We start from the raw sequence: 11409 nt of genomic DNA on the forward strand, positions 1-11409 counted from the left end.
CCTCCTCAGGCGTGCTGTTGCTATGGAAACCTCCAGGATTTGGGGGAGGAAGGGGTTGTGGATTAAAGCCAAGGAATCCCACAGTGGGCCAGCCACCATGCTACCCCCCCCCCCAACAGATGCAGACAGTGGTGGCCAGAGGAAGGATTATGGGGGCCACTCCTGCTCCGCCTCGCTGCTGGCCAGGTGGCTGAAATCCCATGATTCAACACTCCCCATCACCATCACTCCATCATCTTTTCAGAAACGGAGCCTCGCCCTGGCCAGTTTGGCTCAGCGGTTAGAGCGTCGGCCTGCGGTCCGGAGAGACCCGGGTTCGGTTCCCGCTAAGGGCACATACCTCGGTTGCAGTTTGTCCCCGGCCCTGGTTGGTCGTGCGGGTGTCAGCTACTCGATGTGTCCCTTCACATTGATGTTTCTCTCTCTCTCTCCCTCCAACTCTATCTGTACAAAAAATGGAAAAATATCCTCGGGTGAGGATAAAAAAAAAAAAAGAAAGAAACGGAGGCTGGTCCTGAACACCACTGTTTCCTTGTGGGGATGAACAAATATATGGCTTAGAACAGGGATTTATCATTGATTTATTACTCCTCTCAACCTTTGAGACAAAGTTTGCAACTCCAGAGAGGGTAGAATTAGCCTCACTTAGATAGGAAACTGAGGCCTCAGAACACCTACGTGACTTGCCGAAGTCATGTAGCCAGTAAAATATGGAACCAGCACCTGGAACCCAAGTCCTGTGATCTTTGTCATTACACTGAAATGCCTGGGACTGTGGAGGAGCTTGCCTTGGAAGGTGCCAGGGTGGGAGGGAAGAGACCCAAGAGCCAGTCCCCACACCCAGTGCACACCATCTCTCTCTCCTCTGGGAGGTGATTCTGAGAGGACAAAACAATCCCTCACCTCTCCTCCACCACTAAAATTCCACTCTTAAAAATTAAGGCAGCCTTTTTCAGAAAGCAAAATAACAATACATCAAGAACCTTAAAGCATTTCTAAACTTGGACCTCCTAGAAATCATCCCAGGCATATCCATGTACTTCCTGACCCTACAATTCCAGTTGTAGGAATTCATCCTAAAGAAATACTGTAATCAGACATGCACATAAAGATTTTATTCAGGAATGTCATCACAGTTTCAGCTGAAATAGCAAAATATTGGCAAAAAATGAATATTCAAAAATAGAAACTTATACATGCAAAGTACATCTATATAAAGGGTTGTAGAAAAGTTTTTAATGACACAGAAAGATGTTGATAATATAATTAAAATGAGAAACAGCAGGCTATAAAATATGTATAGTATAATCTAATATTTATTTTTAAATTATGCATAAAAAAGAGCTGGAAGGATATTTAGCAAAATGTTTATAGGAGTTATCTCTGAGTGGTGAAATTACGAATATTTTCCTCTTGATTATTTATATCAACATTTCCAAAAATGACTATATATTACTACTATCATTAAAACAATCAATGTAAACTAATTTGAAAGAGGCTTATCCACAAAGATATACATTGTAGCATGGTTTATGATATAAAAAAGAATATATATGCTTAATAAATTATATAATATAGTATATTAAATATTATGCAATCATCACAATTATGAAGTCTGTGTTTAAAATGTTTGACATGGTAAGTGAAAAAGACCAGACACAAAATGGAATGTGCACCATGATTGTAAGTATGTAAAGTATGTTTGCAAAGAAAATATTTGCTCAATTTGGTAGGCAAGATATTTTTCCTTTCTAGCAAAATTACCAAAATATGATTCTTTGCCTTTTCAATAAAAAAAAAAAAAATTCTCATGGGATGACACTAGTGCTAAGCACTGGGGCCCATTTCGGAAACTTCTAGAGAAATTAGTGCAGAGTTCAGACATCGCTTCAACTGTCCTTACTTCATTCATCCAGTGAGTGTGTTAATAAATATTATTGTTATTTTTTGTTGAATACCTACCATATGTACACACATCTCATTTCTAACTTTCACAATAACTCCGTAAGATAGGTGAAGTGCTTAGGACTTTGTTAATAGAAATCCAATCTAGCTATTTAAGAAAAAAAATGGTGGGTTTTTTTGTTTGTTTTTTTTTTAATCATCATTTTTACGTTAAGGATGCAGGGGTTTCTGCCAGGCTCAGGACAGCTGGTCTCAGTCAGTCCCGGGACATACAGGACTCAGACGCCCAACATACAGGACTCTTCCCCTGTTTCCACCCTTTCTCTCCAGGCCTTGGCTTCAGCTGCGCGGCTGCGGTCGGTCGTCCCCTGCGCGGAGACCAGCGTTCCCCGCTTCCCAGCCCGGGACAGACGGCTCCCCAGGCCGCTGGGCCTCCGCTCAGCGCAGCGGCGCAGGAAGGACTCCGGTGTGATTCCCAGCTCCTAATTCAGGAGGCAGGGACTGCGGGTCTGGGGTGGATCTGGTGTCCATCTCTGGCCGTTACCTGTCGGGAGTGGCTCATGTTTGCAAGAACATGGCTGCCCAGAACGGCCACTGTTCCTATACAAGTAGGGAAGACGGGGCAGTTCCCAGAAAAAGTACCTAAGAGTCGATGGGGGGGTGGGGTGTGTGTGTGTCAGGTAGTTGAAAAGAAAAATCAATATATGCCAGACAGGTATTTCTCTTTCTACAGATGAGGGAGGATGCTGGGGCTCAGAGAGGTCAATCAACAAGCTTAAGTTCGTACCTACAGCTCGAAAACAACAGAACTGGAATCCAAACCCAGGTCTGCCTCTCTGCACAGTCCGCTCCGTCACACCACCACACACATTCACTAATGATCAAGTTAATCAGACCGAGTGTTCTAGACGGAGGGACAGTATGTACAAAGGCCCAGAGACGAAAATGAACCGTGGGATGCAGGACTGAAGGGAAGTCAATGTGGCTGCAACCCGGAGGAAGGAGGGCTAGGGATAGATGTGAGCAGAGTTGCGGGTCTGGTCACATCAGGCAGCAAGGGCCTGCTGATAAGGAGTTTGGAATTTCACCTGAGGCAGTGACTTCCAGTGGAGCTGTATGGAATATTGATCTGTATCTCAGAGGAGCCTCTCCAGCTCAGTGGGAAGGATAGACTGGGGAGGGGAGACCCGTGCAGATGATAGGAGGAGCTTCCCCTCACCTAAGCTGAGAGATGCTGGTAGCTGGTAGGGATAGGGAGAGATGATAAAGTTGGAGAGAGAACTTGGAGGCGGAATAGACAAGACCTTGTGTTTGATTAATTGATCGACAGGGAGGTGGTGATAGGAAGATAAATCATGAACAAATCTCATATGTTTGCTTGGATAGTAATACCATTCTCTGAGGCAGGAGGGAGGCCAGCAGTGAGTGGCAGGAAAGCCATAGGTTCGAGTGACCAGCAGTCAGATGTTGCCCAAAGGTCGAGTTTGATAAGGAAGGACTGATAAGGACTGGATTCCTCAACAAGAAGGCCAGGGGTAACCTCCAAGAGGTCAGTTTCCATGGCAGCGCCAGGAAGTAGTGGGCTGAGGAGTGAGTGGGAGGTAAGGCAGCAGAGACTTTTCCAATAAATGTGACCATGAAATGGAAGGGAGAGATTAAGGTGGATGAAAGGGGCTGTTTTGTTTGCAGCAAGTTCAGGCCCTGGGGGCGAAGGACCTGACAGAGAATGGCAAATTAAGGGTTCATTCAGATGAGTGAGGGTCGTTAAGATTGGAGAACCTGAAAGGGGGACCTAAGGAAGGGAGAGTGGGTGCAGGTGAGTTTATAGGTATGGTTCGGTGTGGGCAGTTGAGAGCATCCTGGGCTTCCATTTTCTCCATGAAGCAAAAGACAAAATCAGTGGAGATCCGAGAGTCACACTCTCTCACATAGACAACGGCGATAAATCTGTTTTTACCTCAATATTATGCGATCAAATGACCAGATTCTAAAATACAACACAAATGTAAGTCTGGAAGAATTGTGGAAAGACCAGTTTGAATTAGTGAATATTGGTTAAAAAAAAAAAAAGAAGAAGTAATTTTATTCATTTCAGGTACATAGAGTAACACAAAATATTACCTAGTGGTTGAGAAAGAATCATTTGTAATTAGCATAAAAATTGTTTGGAATGTAAATTAGTTTTTCTGAAGTACTTGACTATGCTTAAAAACAGTACTTTAGTATTTCAAGAATTCCCCTTTTGGGGTGAAAACCACATTATAGCTCTTTTCAGGCCTTGTTAAGTCTGTTTAAATGAAGTTGTTATTATTATGTTTTGTGGTTTTTTTTTTCTGAAAAAGATACCGGCTACATCAGAAAACAGTTTCTGGCAAAGGTGAGATTGTGCCACCGCGCACTGCACAGGCACTTTCCCGAGGCTGTTTCCACAGAGAGCAGATCTGATTGCTGGAGATTGTTACTAAGGGAACAGTGGGGTGTGAATATAAATTTCATTTCACAAAAGACCTAAGTAAAGTATTGATCCAAAGGGAGCAGCCAGGGAGTCCAGGATGAGGAGCCCTTTTCTAATGGAAATAAACACACATGTACATACACATATCCGTGTGCAGTCATCGGCTTTCTCCTTGCCCTTTTAGCTGCTGCCTAGATGAGGAGACCAGGGAGATTAGAGAGCCAGGGCTGGGGAGAGGTACTGCCCTTCTCTCCTCTCACTACACAAAGGAACAAAGTGACAGTATTGACACCAAGCCAGCCTGTAGCTCTGCACAGCTGAAGCATGAGCACTATCAGTGAGGATCGCATATTGTTATTATTATTATTTATTGAGCAGCAATTCTAGCCAGGCCCTTTGCCCGACATGATCACGATTCCTCGTGACCACCTTATGTCCTATCCCCACTTATGGATGAGGAAGCTGAGTAGTCTGTGCTGTTTCATGCTCGGAATTGTGAGCTTGTAAGTGGCCGGCTCAGGACTCAAACTCTGCAGTCATTGGTCCTGTTTTCTCTCCCCCCTGTATGGGCCTCAGGTTAATCACGTGGTAGCATGTTATCATTACTGGCCTGTGCAAGCTGGCAAGGCCCTTCTCAGATTATTTTCTACCTCTTTGTCCAATTCCCTTTTCAGTCTTCATCCACCTTGCCCCCCTCACCCCACAGGCACTCTAGTGAGCTTGCTTGTTTCCTTAAATCCATGCAGATCCTTATTAAGAATGTAGTGTTGTTTTGAATATGTATGCATTCTATTATTAGTTTGTGCGTGTGTGATTTTGCAGTATACAATACAGCCTTTAACTATAGGCTCTGTGCTGTGCAGGAGATCTCTAGGACTTACTCATCTTGTAGAAATGGAACTTTGTACCGTTTAACTATTACCACCCCAGAGCCACCTCCCGCCAGCCCTGGCAACCACCATTTTATTCTCTGCTTCAATAAGTTTGACTATTTTATTTTATTTTTAAATCCTCACACAAGGATATTTTTCCATTGATTTTTTTTTTTTTAGATAGAGTGGGAAGAAAGGAGGGAGAGAGAGAAACATCGATGTAAGAGAAACACATTGATTGCACAACCCCAACCAGGGCCAGGGATCAAACCTGCAACCAAGGTATGTGCCCCTGACTGGGAATCAAAGTCATAACTCTTCAGTCTGTGGGTTCTAGCCACTGTGCAAAACAGCCAGGGCGAGTTTGACGATTTTAGATTCCTCATGTAAGTAGTATGCATTATGTAGAATTTATCCTTCTGTATTTGACTTCTTTCACTTAGCACAATGTCCTCCAGGTTCATCTATGTTGTCACAAGTTTCCTTCTTTTTAAATATTAATATTAAAATTAATTAATGGCTGGATAATATTCTACTGTATGTCTATACTACAAAAATTCTTTATCTTTTGTCTGTTGATGGACATTCGGTTTGCATCCATATCTCAGCTTTTGTGAATCAGGCTGTGATGAACATAGAGTGCAGGTATTTCTTTGAATCTTGACTTCAATTTCTTTCTGGATATATACCCAGCTTGGGATTGCTGGGTCATATAGTAGTTCTATTATGCATTCTACATTTCTATAAAAGGGATTATGCTATAAGCCTCATTCTCTTTTTGCCAACCAATTCTAAATTTTTAAGATCTATCCATGTTGCTATATGTATATGTGTCCCATTGCTTTTGGATGACATAGCATTCTGAAATATTTGTCCACAATATTTACTTACCATTCCCTCAGGGGTGGACAGCATGGTGGCTCCAGCTCCCTGCTATCACAGGCAGCATCACGTTGAACTTCCTCATGCTTGTCCCCTTGTGGGCTTGTATGATAATTTCTCTGAGATATGGACTCAGATATGGTATCACGAGGTCCAATGCATAGGCTTACTCACTTTCACTGAGTCATGCTAAAAACGCTGATCAGTTTATACTTCTACAAGGACTGCACAAGAGTTCCAATTTCCCCACATCCTTGCCAATACTTGACATTGCTCACTTTTCTAATTTTGCCATTTTGATGGATGCTAGTTGTTATGTCATTTAAATGTGCATGTCTTTGAGCACTAGTGAGTTAGAGCATTCCTTGCCATACTTATTAGTCATTTGGGCTTCCTTTTTGTGTGAATCGACTCTTCATGTCTTTTGCCTATTTTTTAAATTGGGGGTCTTGTTGATTTGCAGCAGTTTCTCATATATTGTAGATATTAATGCCTTAACAGCTTTAGAAATTGCAGATATCTCCTTTTTCCCTAACATCTATTTATTAATTTTATTAACTCATTAATGTTAAATTTATTTATGGCATATAGTTGAAGAGTGAACTGATATCAATATATCCATATTTTTTGTTTGTTTGTTTTGCAGTTTGTTTTAAGGGTCTTAAGTTTTCTCCTAGCCCTAGGTCACAGGATGTTCTCTTACATTGTCTTTTATTAGCCTTACAGTTTTGCCTTCCACATTTTTGTTCTTAATCCATTTGGAGTCCATCTTGTATATGATGTAAGATAGAGACCCGACTGCATTTTTTCTCAAAATAGTGATCTGGTGCTCTCAACACTATCTAAACAACCTAGCCCTTTAAAAAACAAAAAAAAACTAATATTTAAACAGTTTATATTATATATGAGATAAGAGATATAATTCATATATCATACAATCCACCCATTTAAAGTGGTTTTTAGTATATTCAGAGTTGTACAACCATTATCACAATTAATTCAGAACACTTCCTCACTCCCCTACCCACCAAAAAGACACCACTATACCCTTTAGCCATTATCTTTACTAATCTTCACCTTTACCCCATTTCAGTTTTCAGGTGTACACAGACCTACTTCTATATTCTTTATTATTTTCCACTTGTCCATTTGTCTGGTGTTATTCTACTCTGTTACTATCACTTGTCTTATGTCTTATTATCTGCTAAGGTGCGTCTTCACTCTTCTCTCTGCTTCAAAATGCACTTGGCCTGTTCACATATCCTTTGACACCAGAAGTCCACTTTTTAGAATTTATCTTACAGATATACTTGAACTAAGCAAAATTAGTACATAGAAGTTTAGTCATTGCAGCATTACTTGTGATGGCCAAAAATTGGAAACTTCCAAAAATAGGGGACTGGTTTAATTAGGGTAAGTTCAAATAGTGGAATACTATACTATTGTTAAAAAGAAAGAGGAAGGAAGGAAGGAAGGAAGGAAGGAAGGAAGGAAGGAAGGAAGGAAGGAAGGAAGGACTTTTTATCTGTTGATATGGAAAGATCTCTAAAATATATTACTAAGTGAAAAACTTATAAAATAGTGTATAGAATAGGCAACTTTTACATAAAAGGTGGGATGAACAAGGATCCATATCTGGATTCACTTATATACACATAAAGACAGACTGAAGGGACAGAGCATAAGAAACTAAGACATGTGGAGTCTTGGAGGTCAGCGAACTCGGGCAGATGGAAGACAAGGATGGGAGGGAGACATTTCACTGTCTACCTTTGAATCCTTTCTTATTGAAGCATGAGAATGCATAACCTATTCAAAAAGTAACCTAAAATAAAAAATTAACTTAGTTCTTCATGAATGTATATTCTTCCATATAAAACTTAGACTAAATTTGTTGAACTACTAAAAAAATAAATAAAAAAAATTCATTGGAAACTTGACTAGGATGAGACCTTTGCTCTTCACTACTCTGCTCTTCCATCAGGTGTCAGGAGAGCAGGAGAAGGCCCTGGTCAGGCGGTAACCGGGACTGAACAGTTAAGAATCCAGGAGAAGCCCTGGCCGGTTTGGCTCAGCGGTTGGAGCGTCGGCCTGCGGTACAGAGAGACCGGGGTTCGGTTCCCGCTAAGGGCATGTACCTCGGTTGCAGTTTGTCCCCGGCCCTGGTTGGTCGTGCGGGTGGCAGCCACTCGATGTGTCCCTTCGCATCGATGTTTCTCTCTCTCTCTCTCTTTCCCTCCCGCTCTATCTGAACAAAAAATGGAAAAATGTCCTCGGGTGAGGATAAAAAAAAAAAAAGAATCCAGGAGAAAGTCTCCAGGTTTATAAGCTACTGGCTTCCTTTTGAACAACGGCCATTTAAAAGCATCTATTCCACTACTTTCGGTTTACATAACTGTTTCATTAAGGAATTAATCTTTGGGGAAGAGGTAAAAGAGGTATTAAATATAAACCTTTAAAGCACCTCTTCACTCCCTGGCCAGTTTGGCTCAGCAGTTAGAACGTTGGCCCATGGACCAAAGAGTCTCAGGTTCGATTCCAGTCAAGCAGTTGCAATTCCATTCCCTGCCCTGGTTGGGGTCATGTGGGAGGCAACCAACTGATGTGTTTCTCTCACATCGATGTTCCTCTCTCTCTCTTTCTCCCTCCCTCCCTTCCTCCCTCCCGATCTATCTGAAAATCAGTGCGAAAATATCCTCGGGTGAGTATTAATAATAATAATAATAATATTATAATAATAATAAAGCACCTCTTCGTGAGCAGTGACCTGTACCTGAAACACAAGTGTGGAGCAAAGCCTCATCACCCACCTGCTGGCAGGTTATCTTAACTGCAGGCTGAGCACTTGAGAACTGTCTTTGTGGAGCTGAGGTTACAAATCCAAACCCAAGAAGGGCAGTCGGACATGCTTTGCAAACTTGTTTGCTTTGTTTATTTTTCTAAACATCAGTCCGGTTTTTTGTCCTGAAGAATCATAGATTCCAAATTAGTAGAGTCAAAATTAATGAGATTTTCCAGTAATGAGCCTGAGACTAAAATTATGGAAAATTCACTAATTATAGACTGTGCGGCTACCTAACCACGACTGGGACCAAGGCCTCTGCAGGGAGGGCGAGGGAGGGAAGAGGGAAGGTCATAGATGAAACCTGTACCTGACCATCCTTCCTTCCTCTTGCCACTGCCCTTGTCCCTGGCCTTGGTGGCCTCATAGCGCCCAGTGCTTCCTGCCTCTGAACTACTAACTCCCCCTCCCCCCAGCTGGGTCCAGCTAGGCCCTACTTCTAAGGGCTAAATTCCTGGAAACTACAAAAGAGCCCAAGTGGAGGTGGGGGACATGTTTTCTCCTCGGTTCTAGGAAACAGTGGGAGAGGGGTGCTGAGAGAAGGAAGAGGCTAGAAAAGGCAGACAAAATGCCCATTATACCCAAGCCCGTCAATTTCCTTTTTCATCTCTTTATCAGTGTTTGTGAATGAGCTTCTTATCAACAGGAAACGCCTGCCTAAGGGGATGGGGCAGGTCCAGGGGGACTGGACGCCAGGGCCTGGGAATTCTGGGTAATGCATTGCCGATGTCCAGCCTGACCAGTGGCCTCCTGATTCCCAGGACCCAGTAAGGCTCCCAGGCATTTTGTCTCGGCATCTGGTGAATCATTAGGAAGATAGCGCACCCGACGGGCCCTGAGGCTGATGGATCTGGAGGGAGGCCTGGGTGGGGGCTCAGGTCTAGCCCTCTTTGACCAAGGACAGGTCACCAGAGAGCTCCAGCTATGACATGAGAATCACCCTTGCCCCTAAAATCCACCAAACCCTCTCCTTTCTAGCTGAGAGGCCAGTGCCATGACAAGTGCACAGACGACTTAGTGATGGTCACCCCACTGGCCTTTCTAGTGTTTGCCTCAAACCCTCAGAGGATGGTTGGGGCCTGTGCTGGGCACCCAGGCCTGGGACAGTTAGGTGCTTAGCACAGACTTCTGAATGAAGGACAGGAGGGGGACTCTAGTACTGATTGACCTCCTACTGGGCGCCAGGTGCTTTAAAAACATTGATCATCAGATTAGGATACTGGTCTCTCAGATGGGGCTCCTAGGAGAGGGAGAGACGGAGGGCCAGACTTCCCACGAGGCTAAAAGCAAATCTTAGTGCTGAAATTAGATGCCCACGAGGGCTGTCTGGGCCAAGCAAGGCCTTATGGGTGGCTGAGAGGAGCAGGTTTATCTGGTCGTCTTTGTGTGGGAGCTGGCTGTTCAGGAGGAGAGGCGGGAGAGGCTCCTACAGAACAGGAGACAAGCCACCTTGCTGCTGCTTGCTTGTCCTCTGCCTCCCAGCTGCCCTTGAGCGCCACACTCTGCCTTTGGTGGTGGCGGTAATAAAGGAAATTCCAGTGTGCCTCTTGCCCTGTCCCTGTGTCTCCCTGGACAACCCCACTCTCCCCCCAGTGCAACACTTGCTCCTGCAGCTGGGGATCTAGGTCAGTGAGAGTGGGTGGGTGAGAAAGAACAGAGAAGAGACTCATCCAGACGTGACACCCCGCAGGGCAGCGGTGCCAACACTTTAACCTGAAAACTGACTGAAAATAGACTGTGTCTATGACATTATGCAAATCATATGCAAAGTCAAGAAGCCCTCTGCCTCTATTTCTAGCAAACCGAATGTGGCCCTGATGGAAGCAGCTCGTTCCAAGAGTCGCCCACCCAGAGTGACGACTGCACAGCTAGCACCAGTCCCCGCCCTGGGAGGCTGGACTCAGGATGGCATGCCCCCCTCACTCCACCTCCAGGGCCGGGTCTTTTAGGCTTGAGGACTTTGCCAACTCTTGGTCTGTTCACGTTGATACGAGTAAGGATATGGAGGAAGCAGAACGTCCTCCTTGAAGGTAGACGTGAGGCAGGACGGAGGGAGAATGGTGACTAGGAGGGTACAAAGAACTGTCCTTGAAGGTCTGAGTACCACCAGGGGGAGGGGTGTTCTTCAACATCAAAGCTCATGCTCTAGGGACCACCTTCTCCCCCACTGGAGCATGTTGTAGACACTCATCATCCCTTAGGGAGGGTCCACACAGATGATCCTCTTCCTTTTGTAGGGGTAAGAACCCGAGGCCACCAGGAAAGCAGAACAAAGCTGCGAAGAAATCAGTGGGTTTTCTTTCTTTCAAAGGCAGGCAGGTTCTTGAGGTTTCGTGTGGAGACAGGGGCTTGGGTGCCGTGACCTCTCAGGGACTCTTCTAACCCCGGAGGGCAAGGAGCCAATTCTCCTTTCCCAGATCCCTGCCAAACTTCTTGTAACTCACTTTCTGCAA

This window comes from Molossus molossus, unplaced genomic scaffold (assembly GCF_014108415.1).
Source record: "Molossus molossus isolate mMolMol1 unplaced genomic scaffold, mMolMol1.p scaffold_m16_p_10, whole genome shotgun sequence".
In the NCBI taxonomy this organism is placed as follows: domain Eukaryota; kingdom Metazoa; phylum Chordata; class Mammalia; order Chiroptera; family Molossidae; genus Molossus; species Molossus molossus.